The sequence below is a fragment of the Triticum urartu genome, chromosome 3A (genome assembly GCF_056163025.1).
Source record: "Triticum urartu cultivar PI428250 chromosome 3A, HENAU_Tu73, whole genome shotgun sequence".
In the NCBI taxonomy this organism is placed as follows: domain Eukaryota; kingdom Viridiplantae; phylum Streptophyta; class Magnoliopsida; order Poales; family Poaceae; genus Triticum; species Triticum urartu.
In genome coordinates, this window is record NC_141875.1 from 12,944,240 (window position 1) to 12,958,051 (window position 13,812).

General features: G+C 50.9%; 2 pseudogenes across 1 annotated transcript; one reads left to right on the plus strand and one right to left on the minus strand.

The window, feature by feature from the left end:
* Window positions 1–1,559: 1,559 nt before the first annotated feature.
* On the minus strand, window positions 1,560–3,297 carry LOC125542384 (putative E3 ubiquitin-protein ligase SINA-like 6; annotated as a pseudogene). Its single transcript, XR_015617966.1, has 2 exons — window positions 2,943–3,297; window positions 1,560–2,587 (listed from the first exon to the last, which is right to left on the minus strand). The product of XR_015617966.1 is annotated as a putative E3 ubiquitin-protein ligase SINA-like 6 (transcript).
* Window positions 3,298–8,772: 5,475 nt separating this feature from the next.
* On the plus strand, window positions 8,773–9,983 carry LOC125546468 (E3 ubiquitin-protein ligase SINA-like 4; annotated as a pseudogene).
* The last annotated feature ends 3,829 nt before the right edge of the window (window positions 9,984–13,812 follow it).

Consider the following 13,812-nt stretch of genomic DNA (forward strand, 5'->3'; position numbering starts at 1 on the left):
AAAGATTGGTAAATAGTTGAGCACTCTTAGAAGTTTGTGGAGGGGGAAGATTGACCGAATAGTTGATTCACGCTGTATTGTCTTGGACCACTTGGGTACCTCACGAATTTAAGGAATTTAGGTTTTACTATGTATGTTGGGCTGCATCACTTGGGTATCTCTATCTCTTAAGGTTATGGAGTTCAGTTTAATATGTATGGGTAGTAGAGCTTGTACTCCCTCCGGTCCTTTTTAGCTCGCATATAAATTTTGTCCCAAGTCAAACTATTTCTACTTTGACCAAATTTATAGGAAAAAGTACCAACATTTAATAATACCAAATCAATATTGTTAGATTCATTATGAAATGCAGTTTCATAGTATATATATTTGGTATTGTAAATGTTGGTATTTTTTAATATAAATTTGGTCAAACTTTGCAAAGTTTGACTTGACAGAAATCTAATATGCAAAGTAAAAAGGACCGGAGGGAGTACATACTTAATTTTCCTGGGTCATTTATGATAATTTAACCTCACTGACGCCACTCCAAATAAGAACTAAGGAGATAAAATGGTTTTCCATCGTTAAAAAGAAACCTAGGTCTGTGGTGCCCGCCAGCTCTCACACTTATGAAATGTTGGTCCATCAGCATATTTCCGTGATAAGAACCGTAAGCTTCTAGGATTCTCGACAGATGATGTCCGTTATCTTTGTCGACAGATGACGGTCATCTTTCCGTATTTTTTGTTCTGTTGCATACTATGCAGGTGAATGTCCGTTAAACTAGTGTCGATTTGCTTCTGCATTTCCCCAAGCTGCTGCTCCCAGTTAAGTGCCACAAAAAGGTTTTGTGCTTCGAATTATCAGGCTATGTTCTGATACAGGTGTTGAAGGTTTAAAGCAAAAGTAATAGGCTGAAATTTATGAGCCCAGCGGCATTGTAAAACGTGAGAAAATTGGATGGTTTGGTACGTGAAAGCTACGGTTTTACTCGTGTTCACGGATGGATTTACAACAACACCAAGGTGAATAACATTTTCTTTACAGACAACAGCAGTCAGTGCTACTTCCATGGAGCTCTAACCATGAACATAATCTGACACTTTCACACAACATATCCTCACTTGGGCAACAAAATGTGTAGATACATAATTATGAACATCTCATATTCTGTATTTACTATATCTGATGTTATGCCGGACACACTTGTTGTTACTATGGTTCAGAAAAGATGGTAACACAGCAGGATTTATGTGAACCATGGATACGAACTTTAGATGCATCATCTTCTGTCCCCGGTTTGTACTATTTCTCACCTTTCAGTTGCTCTTCTAATACACAGTAACACACAACTTGACGCCAGTCTGATAAGAAGAAAAAACTGAACACTTTGAAATGTGACCCTGTCAGTTTGAAGCTGAAGGTCCTTTGAGCATCCGGCCCAGCTTGCTCAGACAAGAAATGAAAAATGGATGTTGGTTTTTGTAAGGGCTGCATTTACGATCCCCTCATTCACTCCAGTCAGACAAAAAAAGGGGGGGGGGGGGGGGGGGGGATTCACAACATTTTCCTTCATGCCAAAGAAAATAAAAATGTCACAGAAGAATCTGCGCATAGCTGCATTACTAGTGCTTAGGCCATGTGTTCGATCAGAACATTCCTACCCTTGCTTAGCTACACTAATTACTGCTGCCCTTGTTCAGCTGCATTGCTACTGATGAGAAGGCGTGTAGCTTAACAAGCCCACACAGTTCATAGTCTCATACACTCATACTACTAATCTACCACTGAACCAAACTGTTCATCATACTACTAACTGATATTGCATCAAACAAGTTTACCATCAGATACTTCAGTCACTGCATCCGCCTCGGCGTCCTGGCCTGCGGTGTAGCAGTTGACTTGGGACTTTGGGAGCGCCGCCGGCACCGGCAGCAGGTCGGATCAGATCGACCCGGAGGCTGAGCGTGAGCGTGTCGCCGGAGATCAGCTCCTGGGGCACCGCCAGGAACATCCCCTGCCCCGGCGCGGGCGCGCCGGTGGACAGCGCGCTGCTGCCCACCGCGGAGGCCATGAGGACCAGGTTGTCCTTGTCGTCCCCCGCCTGGCGCTCCACGGAGAGCTTGCAGCGGAACCGGGGCGCCGCCGCGGCCTCGCCGTCCGGCCTGACGCAGAGCAGCGACACGGAGGTGGCCGCGCCGAGCGGGCCCAGGGACAGGAGGAACAGGCTGCGGTCCTCGTCCCCGACGAGCGCGTGCCAGCGGTGCGCCAGGGAGAAGCTCAGGTTCCAGGCCCGGCCGTAGCGGACCGTCACGGCGGGGCGCTGGTGGCCGGCGGCGAAGTGGCCGAACAGCGCCGCGCGGGAGCCCACGAAGGCGCACCCGGGCTCCGGGCAGGAGCAGGGCGCGCACTGGCACGCGCGCTGGTGGTCCGCGGCGTCGTGGTACACCACGTAGCGCTCGCAGCCGAACACCTTGTAGGGGCAGGGCACCTTGACGGCGCCGACCACGACGTCCAGCTCGCCGCAGTGGGCGGTGGCGCGGCTGCAGAGCCCCGCGTGGCCGGCGCGGCAGAAGCAGCACACCACGTGCCCGGCGGCCTCGCACTGCGACAGGAAACCCGAATCATCCATCAGCTTCCTCTCGAATTTTCTTTCTTGTGCTTGCAAAGAAATCCTTGCTCTCAAAATGTGAGATGCAAAGAGGGTTTTCTTGGTTCTTCCAGGAAGAATTTCAACTTGCATAAATTCTGCTTGCGAGACAAGAAGATAGATGACGAATTTCCTCCAGATAAACACACTAGATTTATACTCACGGCCCGGCCGCGTCAAATCAAAAAGTGAGATGGAACGGGGGTTTTTTGGTTCTTCCAAACAAATTCGTGATCTTGGCAGACAAACAGAGTCATGGATCTCTCTGGTGAGAGAAGAGAAGAGAAGAGGAGAGGAGAGGAGAAATTACCTTGAAGACGGGGGGCTTGAGGGGGAGGAGGCAGGCCTGGCAGTGGAGCAGCGCCACGTCCATCCTCACGTCGATCTGCGCCGGCGCCATGGCTTCCGCCGCCGCCGGCGCCGATGCCACAGCACTTCCGTCCTGCTCCTGCATCATCATCACCTCTCCCTCCTCGCACTCCGGCTTCGCCTCCTCCTCACTCGTCACGCTCTTGCCGCAGCTCTCCGCACCCTCCATTGTTATTATTTCTGGTTGCAGCGTGTGTGTGTGTTAGGTGATGATGCAGTAAAAATGGAAGGAAAAAGGGAGAGAAACTGGAGGGGCCATGGCTGCCACTGCGAGTCAGCAGAGCACCCGAAAACGGAAAGAAGCAGGACAATAATTTGAGGCCGTGCATCCCCTTGGATGCTTTTCTTTCTTGTTTTTTACTTTTGACTGTTGTTCAAAGAGCCGAGGCCTATACATTTTAATGATCTCCCTTTTATTTGTTGTTGCTTTAGCAAATTGACAATGTGGGATTTGATCTTACAAATTGGGCCGTTAGTCATCCAACATGTGGTTGGTGATACAAAATCAAGTCAGGTTTTTCATTACAAAACCACAAATCAGTTATTTGTTCATCAAACATTCACGGTCGGTAAATTGTTCGCATTATTCGTACATGTACACATGAAAATTTGATTCTTTCAAGTTTTTCCAAAGAATTTTAAATTGTTTTTATCCAGCAACATGAACCTAGCGACAGTTTTGTCTTGTCCAAATCCCCACAACCTTTGCCTGGTCAATAGTGACAAGCAAAGTTTGTGCGAGAGAGGTGTATACGGGGTCTTTGGTATTTTTTATTTTTATTTTTAGGAAAGGCCATCATAGCTAGATTTATTGAAATTCAAATAGGGTTACATCGTCGTTCGTGAGCACACTGATAACAAAATCAGGGGGGCTCGTCTAACCAAGTAGAAGAATTCTTATTCCCTCAAAAAAAAGTAGAAGAGTTCTTATATTGCAAAAAACTATGGTTTGCTAGTACATAAACCGCTTCATTAGTTGCGCAAAACTGATACTCAAATATTTACGAGGATTATGGTAGAGCAAAGAGATACACCGCTTGGTGGTTGCGTGAACCACCAGAATGTGACGTGACAGATGTGGTAACTGGTAAGCAATCCAAACTAATTTAATAAAAAAAATAGATGAATAAAACACATTGTGTACCCTCGCAAAAATATATATTTACAATGATAAATAAAGTTTCATGCCACCAAGCACACGATGTAAAAAAAAGGAGCCTCCTGATCGGCGATCTAACGTCCTCCATCGACCCTACCCACCATGCCTTTGCCTGCGGCCACCAATGGCGCTGCCTGGACGAGAGGGTCTGGGGCAAGAGCGCCCGACGGTGCCGGTGAATGCGTGCGCGGAGGGTGGTTGCAAGCAACAGAGCACGCGTCCCCTGCGGAAGGGCATGAGATCACGGCCACGACGCCGTGGCGTGCCTCCATGTGTGAGCTCGGGGAGACCTGCGTCACAGAGGAGGCGGAGGCCTTCATGTGAGCGGGACTCTGCAGCACGGTATACATTTTTCATATCTGCGACGGCATTCCTACTCTAGATATAAATAGTTTCCTCTTTAACCTTAATGAACATTTATACAATTTATTTTTAAAAAAATATATAAACAGCATTATGGAACAGAGGTAGTATTAAACTACCTCCAACTCTTTTCCCCTGAAATGAAATGAGCAAGGCACGGGTGGGGTGTAGCCGTGTAGTATGCACGTGAAGGATGGGGTCCGGATGAGGCACTGTAGTCTGCATAATCTCTCTTCTCTTCTCTGTCTTTTCAAACTTTGCATCCCTCTTTCTTGATTTCTTTCTAGCGGTAGCTGCAAAGCTTTTTGGCTTTGGCGACTCCTGTTCCACGCGTGTCGCTCTGCTGCTCCATCTCCATGGGAATGGCAACACTAGTGGGCGGTGGCTGGTCGCTTCGGTTGTGACAATGCAAGAGTAGTCATAAAAAAAACTACTTTCTCTGTAAAGAAATATAAGAGCGTGATCTGAACGCTCTTATATTCCTTTACGGAGGGGGTAGATTTGTTCATTGTCACACCAGATGATACCTGCAATTTTTTAGTGGAAAAACTTAAGCATTTTGATCCGTGAAAAAATCAAATCAAATGTTACACTTATTTTTGTTTTTTCACCGACAAAGCACTGCTATTCTGTTTCGCATGAAAATTCTCCAGCACCCTCGTTAGACTAACATGAACATCCAAAAAAAATCTGATTTTTAAAAAATTTATTTAGTATTTTTATAATATTCATTGTTCATCCAGAAGCATATGCACCACACAGTCAAAAACGGCCCTTACACTAAACTCTTTTATCGCGGGACAGGTCCGTTATTTATTCAACTGATGATACGACTCTCGAGACTACTAGGGATTAGCTTAGATTAGTGTTATGCATATGACAATAGCCTATATTACTATATCCAAGTCAGGGATACGACTCGAGTGTTGTGGACATGGGAGTCGCTCGAGCTCAAATGAGCCTCAGTGAATTGTAAAATCGAAAGAAAAGAAAAGTACTCTCTTCAATCCATATTAATTGTTCTTGATTTAGTACTACTCCCTCCGTCCCAAAATTCTTGTCTTAGATTTGTCTAAATACGGATGTATCAAGTCATGTTTTAGTATTAGATACATCCGTATCAAGACAAATCTAAGACAAGAATTTTGGGACGGAGGGAGTACAAGACAATTAATCTGGATCGAACCATGTTTTTTTTTTGCATTGAGGATAGAACCATGTTAATTGTTGTTGATTTTAGTACAATGGATCAGATGGAGTAATAAAAAAAATTAGATTCTTTTATTGGTAACAAACATTGTTTGATGTTCTGTGTACGTGCGGATTTCATGAATAAAAAACAGTTGTAATGTTCTTGGCGAGAAAAGCAAAGTCAATGATAAAAACCTACTTTTAAGGCATTTTGAAGCACTGGTTTTCTTATTTTTCCGCCCAGAGCATTGGATTTTTTTTCACCGAGGGCTGCTACACATACGATGATTTTTGTACGATTTAAGTAGGACACAAAATGGCATCCCTCGAGCACATGTGTTGTGTGGGCTGGAGCCATCGATCGGAGGGTGGTGCCATGAAAATCGTAGTTCCGTACCAGATATACACCGGAGCCGGAGGCATGCATGAGCGGATATTTGATGTTCCCACGATCTTTTTTTTTAGGAAAAACCATCATGGCTAGCTTCATTTACTCAGATCAAAATTACATCGTTCACAAGGCTGTTTTTTTTTTGAGGGGAATTCACAAGGCTGTTGACGATACATGCAGGTGGTTCGTCAGTCCAACTATCTGACACTTTATTACAAAAACTAAACTTAGCTAGCTCATGAGGTGCGGTATTTGCCGCACGAAAACAATGCTTAAAGGTGACCCTCCAAATTGATGTTCCCACGATCTTCATTCGTCTACAGCCACTAATTCACTTACGTGTGTTTCGACGATCTTCTGGCCGAGCATGCGGTACGTGCATGCGCCCATCTTAATTTTGCTACACGGGCTGTACGCCTACGTAGCCGCTGCTGCACGCAGCACCGGACCCGGACAAGGGGCTCAGTGGCTCACGCTGCATGCACCCTCCCTTCTCTCTTTCGGCCTTTATCTCTTGTCGCGAGGTCAACTCTGGTGACGCCGTCTCTGGGCGCATCTCCTGAGTTTGAGATTGTACAAGTTTCAGGTTGAAACCTTCAATAAGTTTTCAGAAAGTTCACTCTTCAAATTTCAAAAGTTGCTAAAAGAGGGGGGAAATCAAATCAACGCATTGAAAGTTCACCTTTGTTGGGAAGTGCCCGCCAGCTTCTTAACTGGCGGGTGACCGCCGGTTAGCACACACTTAAAATTTAATTTGGCGATCGTTGATGTGCAATGCGAAAGTTTTATTATTTCAGGTTTACCATCGCCCCCCCCCCCCCCCCCCCCCAACAAAAGGTTGGATGTTACAGGTTTCTCAACTACTCCCTCATAGTAAAAAGGGAGATCACGAAAAAAAACAGGTTCAAATTGTTGAGACGATTTCAACTCCAAGAATACAAGCTTTCCACCAATTTCAAGGGTCACTAGCCAACATTTTAAAGCAAAGAGAAAACCAAGAACCAAGCCCACCCTTGCCTATTTCGGGACGTGCTACACAACATCGAGCATCGTGAATATGTGCAGAGGGAACGGGGGGCACGTGGTACGCTATAAATTAGCCTACCTTAGCGATCACCTTGCAAATACAAACTTTAAATTATCTATATTTCAAAATTGTAATTTGATCTGGTTAGTACGAAAGAGAAAGTTTCAAAAATTGCGGAAAAAAAACGCAATAGGAGTTTCGTTTTGCTGACAATATTCTGCTTGGAAACTTAAAATACATTGAAGTAATTAAAATGGGCAAATTGTCATGTTGGGCACATCATCAACGAAAAATTACTAGTTGAATGTTCTGAAGCGTGCCTTGCCACCACATGATCCATTTTCTACCATTTCACCGTTGGGTTTTATACCTGTGGTGTTGATAGGATTAGCGCGTTGTGCATATCAACACGTTTTTATCTAGAATCTATATACGACACAATGTGTAATTTCAGACCGACTGAATCACAAGTAATGACTCACTCGCAAAGAGTCATTGACTTTCCACTAAAGTTGGGAAGGAGATTGAAATTGAGAAAAAACATGAAGTGTCGTGGTAGGACAAAAATCGACGTCGACAATAGAATTTTGAATTATACACGAGTTCGCTCAACGACGAGTAATTTCTTGCCAATTGAATCAAGAGTAACGGCTCACGCGCCAAAGAGTGATTAACTTTCCTCTAAACATAGGAAGGGGGCTGAAACCAGAAGAAAAAAACGTGGTGCTTCGTGCTAGGTCAATCTATCGACCACGGCATTTGATTTTCAAACTATACATGAGTTTGCTCTGCGACGAGCCATTTCTTGCCAATTGAATCAAGAGTAACGGCTCACGTGCCAAAGAGTCATTAACTCCCCCCTAAAGTTAGGAAGGGGGTGGAAATCAAAGAAAAAAATGGTGCGTCGAATCGACCGTGGCATTACATTTCAAAAGTATACACAAGTCTGCCCCACAACAAGTGATTTCTTGCCGACGAACCCCGTGTAATGGCTGGCTCACGCGCAAAGAATCATTTACTTCCCTCCAGAGATGGGAACGGGCGTCAAAACTAGAAATGTGGCGGATGGGGGTAGGTAATAAAATCGACTACGACATTCGATTTTCAAATTGTACACGAATTCGCTCCGCGTTCGTCTTACAAACCCGGACGGAGGGAGTAGCAACACGTGGGTTGTGCCGCGTTTCGTCCAGCTAAGCGATTGATGACTAGCTAAACTTAGGGGTTATCACAGCTCCCCTTCCGTTATAGAACCCGTTTATTGCCGTTTGATCGGACGTCGTATGCTCGACGGTCATATCTTAATCGGCGCCTTATATTTTGGAGTCATGCTATGCACACGATAAAATCAGGACGATTCACGGACGATGGTTAAATCAGGCCGTACATGCGTATGAGTGAAAGAACACATGACGCTGGATTTACATATCGTGCACACGTCGAGCAGCTTCGTATATTTTGGGAAGGAGGGAGTACTGTATAAGTATAGTACTACCAAGACGGGCAGCAGAGGCACGGTGCAGTCTCTCGTAGCGGAAGCCGTTCCACTGTACTCCACTGCGTGCCCGTCCGTGCAAACCGGTGGGATCTTGTTGGGGGCGTGAGCTCGGTCGCAGGGGGTAGTTAGTTGGATCGAGGGAGACATGGCCGGGCAGGACAAGAGGTGTTTGCCCTTGATGCCGGCGTGCAACGGCGAGCACGGCGGCAAGAAGGCGCGGCACCAGGCCCTGGTGCCCGTGGTGAAGCAGGAGCCGCGGCAGGAGGCGGAGGAGGAGGAGTGGGAGGAGGGGGAGCTGACGTCCCATGGCGGCAGCCCGGGAGCGGCGGCTGCGGCGGAGGCCCTGGTGGGGGCGGCGCCCGCGCCCGCGCCGCCGCAGATCGACGTGAGGATGGACATGGCGCTGCTCCACTGCCAGGCCTGCTTCCTCCCCCTCAAGCCCAGCGTGTTCAAGGTACGCCATGGCATGCATATATAGATTTGTTTCCAGATTATTACTACAAGACATGAACAATCTTGCCGTTGCCGATCGCAGTGCGAGGCCGGGCACGTGGTGTGCGGCTACTGCCGCGGCGCGCACGGCGAGGCCTGCGGCCGCGCCGACACGCACTGCCCCGAGCTGGACGCCGTGGTGGGCGGCACCAAGGTGCCGTGCGCGTACCGGGACTTCGGCTGCGACCGGTTCCTCGTGTACCACGGCGCCGCGGAGCACAAGCGCGCGTGCCCGTGGATGCCCTGCTCCTGCCCGCAGCCCGGCTGCGCCTTCCTCGGCCCCCCGGCGGCGCTCCTCGACCACTGCTCCGCCGAGCACTCCCGGCCCATCATCCAGGTGCGCTACGGCCGGCCCTGGGCGCTCAGCCTGCCGCTGGCGCAGCGCTGGCACGTGGTGGTCGGGCAGGAGGACCGGAGCGTCTTCCTCGTCTCCCTGGCCGACCTGGGCGTGGCGGCCACCGCGGTGTCGCTGCTCTGCGTCAGGCCCGACGGCGCCGTCGCGCTGCCCGCGGCGCCCCACTTCTGGTGCAAGCTCTCGGTGGAGCACCCGCGCGGCGACAAGGACGAGATGATCATGATGGCTTCGGCCGTGAGCAGCAGCCCCCTGTCCGCCGGCCTGCCGGTGCCCGGCCAGGGGATGTTCTTGGCGGTGCCGCACTTGTTGATGTCCGGCGACGTGCTTGCCATCAGCGTCCGCATTGATCAGCTCCAGCCTCCTCCTCCTGCCTCCACTGCTGTCGCGGGCAGGGCACCAGCACCAGCAGCACCAGCCCATGCTAGGACAACAACCAGGAGGCTCCAATGACCACTCTGCTCCTCTTCTTGATGATGTTGTGTATGTTTTGGATTTAAATGGCATGTTAGCAGTACGTATGCGTTTGTGTAGGCCGCTAGGGCATGTTTGGCCTGTGTCCAAAACCAATCATGTCAATTTTTAAAAATTCAAAACCAGAAAAGTTTTTTTTTCTCGAATGCGCACAAGCATGCGTATCATATATTCATAAAAGAAGAGCCTAGACGGCTGATACAACGCCTTTCGGCAATGTGCCACCCCGAGAGGTTAACCCCCACGACCACCATGACAACATCAGCAACTAACACCCTTGCCCAAACTCAAGCCAAACAATGGCGAAAAGTACGGACACAGAGCACACAGGTCGCGTCCCCCGGTATCAAACACCTCATAGCACGACAAAACACCTAACCAAACTAGATCAACGCACTCTCCATCGATGGTGCCTAGAAGATCGGCCAGTGGACAGCAGGAGCTAGTCTGACTCGAAGAAGACGTCGCCGATAAGGCGTCGATGATGGAGTACATAGCGCCTCGGATGCTCATGTCCACAGCAACATCCCGCACATGACAGCCCTGCACCCCAAGCCACACCGCCGAGGCGAGCGAGGCAACCCACCAGCCGCGTCCCCGGACGACACCCCAAGCACCTAGGCAGCGTCTCCAAGAAGGGGACGGCGCCGATACGCCGCCGCTGCCTGGCCCGGTGAATCGAGCCTAGAGTTTCCTCCGGTGTCAGTAGAGCGGATGGGCATGGCCATGACAACGCCTCCAGGGAGGAGACGGCGCCCACGAGCGTTGCCGTTGCCCGCAGTCGTAGCCGCGCCGGATTTCTCCTTGGCCACGCCCATCATCTCCGGAGCTCAGCAGACTGGAAGTGGGAGGCAAAGCTGCCACCTTGGGCCATCACCGTGGAGAGGGGAACCGAATGCCGCCGTGCCACCATCCGCAGACCACCACGCCGCCTAGTAGGCGCGTCCACCGCAGCCCCTGGTCGAGGGAGACCAGCGCCTGCCTCCACCCGCCACATCCCCGCCGCCCTCACGGCCAGGGACATCAGCGCCTCCGCCGGGACGCCGCCGCACATCCGCCGCAACTCCCGACCAGCCACCACGACGCGCCTCTGCTCCGGGGAGAAGAGAGCGAATCCGCCTCAGCCTGGGGCCGCCGCCCCAGCGTACCAGCACTGGACCACCCGCCGACGGCAGCCCCGGCGGTGCCCGCGTAGCCTAGGTGGCCAGATCTGGCCGAGCCAGACCGAGCCAGCCCGGCGGCCGCGCGCAGCCTCCACGCCTCGGCCAGGCGCCAGCGGGAGCAGCAGGCCGCGCCGCTCGCCCCCGCGCCGCCCACCATCGCGCCGTCACGCCCCGCCGCCAGCGCGCCGCCACCGCTCGATGCAGACGCCCGCGCCTGCCGACACCGCACGTGGGGAGGAGATGCCCCGCCGCCGCCGCCGACCGGGCTTTGCCCGGCGGCGCAGCCCGGCGGCGGCGAGGAGAGGGCAAGGGAAGGGAGAGCTCGCTTGGCGGCGCTGGGGTTTGCCCTCCCGGTCGCCGCGCGGGAGCGGCGCGGGAGGGGAGCCTGCTAGTCCGATGTGGCAGTTGTGTCACTTATAGCAGTAATAATTTTTCAGTCTAACTTATTTGGATGGTTGCAAAACATTATTTCATTTTGCTAGTCAAAATTGACCAATCATGGGCAAGCAATACATCAACTAAAGTACCAATCCCCTCTTTTTATTTGTGGACTTGTTGCTGAGGATTGTAATTCCGTGAACTTGGAATAAAACACCCTATTTTCATTGCAAAAGAATAAAAAAAAATCATGGGCAATGAGTATTTGGTAGGTGCTGTTTACACAGGGTAGTTTTGTAAGTTGCCAGATTGCCACTTGACAGCCTGACTGAGAACTGGAGAACTCATTGGAGATATGCTTAATCTTGGATACCTTCTGGGCGACTTGAGCTTCAGACGTCGCCTTCTCCCTGACGTTTAGCTTACTCGTAGGGTAAAAATGGATGACTGACCCGTGGATACATAATGTGATATGCAATAGCTACCATCTTCCTGGAGGTCAAGCTGATGAGCAGACTCAAATACGTACTAGAAGTCAACACTTTTGAGAGCAACTCCAATGGAACGACCCAAACAGACGACGCATTTGTCCGTTTGGGTCGGCCGCGCGCCCGGCGTCCGCCCAGTTTTGCATTTGGGTCGGCAATGCGCCCAACGTGCCGATCCATTTCATGTCCGCATTCAACTTTTGAATTAAAAAAGACCCGCGGCCGATCATGCCAGCGGCCATGTCTCATGTCGGCACCATGCCAGCACCGGCATACAATGCCGGCATCAGAAAATACCACAGTTCCTGCTGGCGCACTCGCTCGCCAGCCGGCCGGCACACATGCCAGCACGCAAAAAATGGTGGGACTTGGAGTTCGACCACGCCACCGCCGCTCCCGTGGTCATGCCCGCACACCTGCCGGCATACAAAAAAATGGCCCTCGATGCCATAGATCAGTCGTCCTGGAACTTGAGCATGTCGGCCTGCATCTTCTCGAACCACGACCTTTTCCTTGACGACAAGGCATTGAGATCCACCTTCATGATCTTCACCCCGGCCATCATGCTTGCAAGAGCCACTTCTTTCGCCTTTGTCTTGGCGTTGGCGGCCTCAATCTCTAGCATCTTCGCTTGCATGTCGGCCTCGAGCTCGAACATCTTGGCTTGCTTCTCAGCGTCAAGGTCAAGCCTCCTTCTTTGGATCTCCATGAAAGTGCTCATTTGCTCTTCTTTGAAACGCCGGCGCTCCTCCTCCCTTGAGTCCTTCTTATTCATCATGCCGTCCACGCTTGCGATCAAGACGTTGGTGGCCGCATCTCGCTTGTCCTCCTTCTTGGAGTTGGTCTTCCCCCGCGGCCGTGTCGGCTCGCCCTCCCCAACATCCTTCACGGCGCCCTTCCCCCCACGTGCCTTGAGCGCGGCATATTGTGCCTTGAACTTCTCTTCGTCCTTGATGACACGATAGCAATGGTAGAGGTTGAAGCACTCGCCATTGTGTTGAACCTTGAATGCCTCCAAAGCTTGAAATGTCTACAAAATTTTTCCATGCAAGCATATGGGCAAGTGATAGCAAATGAAGACGTAAAAAAATGATCTTGATGGCATAAAAGAGGCCGACTTGCTTGCTATCATACCATGTCTTGCACGCCGATGCCGCTCACGGGGCGGGCCTTGACGCTCTCAAGGGTTGCACAAAACTTGTTGCACTCTTGTTGAATTACCCTCCACCGCTTGGAAATGGAGACCCACCTGCGCGTGCTCACAAATTGGTAGGGTGGAAACTTCTTGCGCTCATGAAAATCGTGGTGCACACGAGTCCAAAAGGTTGAATGCTTTTGCTCGGCGCCCGTCTTTGGGTCTAGTCCAATGTCCCGCCAACACTTGCATAGAAGCTTGTCCTCGGCAGCTGTGTACGCCTTCGTGCGTTTGCTCTTGCGCTTCGGCTTCGGCCCGGCGGCTTGGTTGGCGAGCTCGTCCTCGAACAAAGGCTCCACTTCGATGTTGCACTCGTCCTCTTCCTCTAGCCCATAGTCGTCCGAGAACTCGTGGTCGAGTGGGAAGCCGTCCAGGTCGATGCCGACCTGATCACGCATGAATGCCGCCTGATAGGGATCATAGCCAGCGGCCGGCGTGAACGCCCCGCGGCCGTCCTGGCTTTGCGTCTCCACAGGATCGTAGCCAGCGCCCGGCGCACCATCCTCGAAGATGAGGTGTTGCATGTAGTCCTCGTCGACGGCGGACGGCATTTCCTCGAACAGGTTGCGGGCGTCCGGGAGACCGTCGGCCAGCGTCTGTCGCGCGCGTTTCCTCGCGCCGCTGGACGATGAGCCACCGA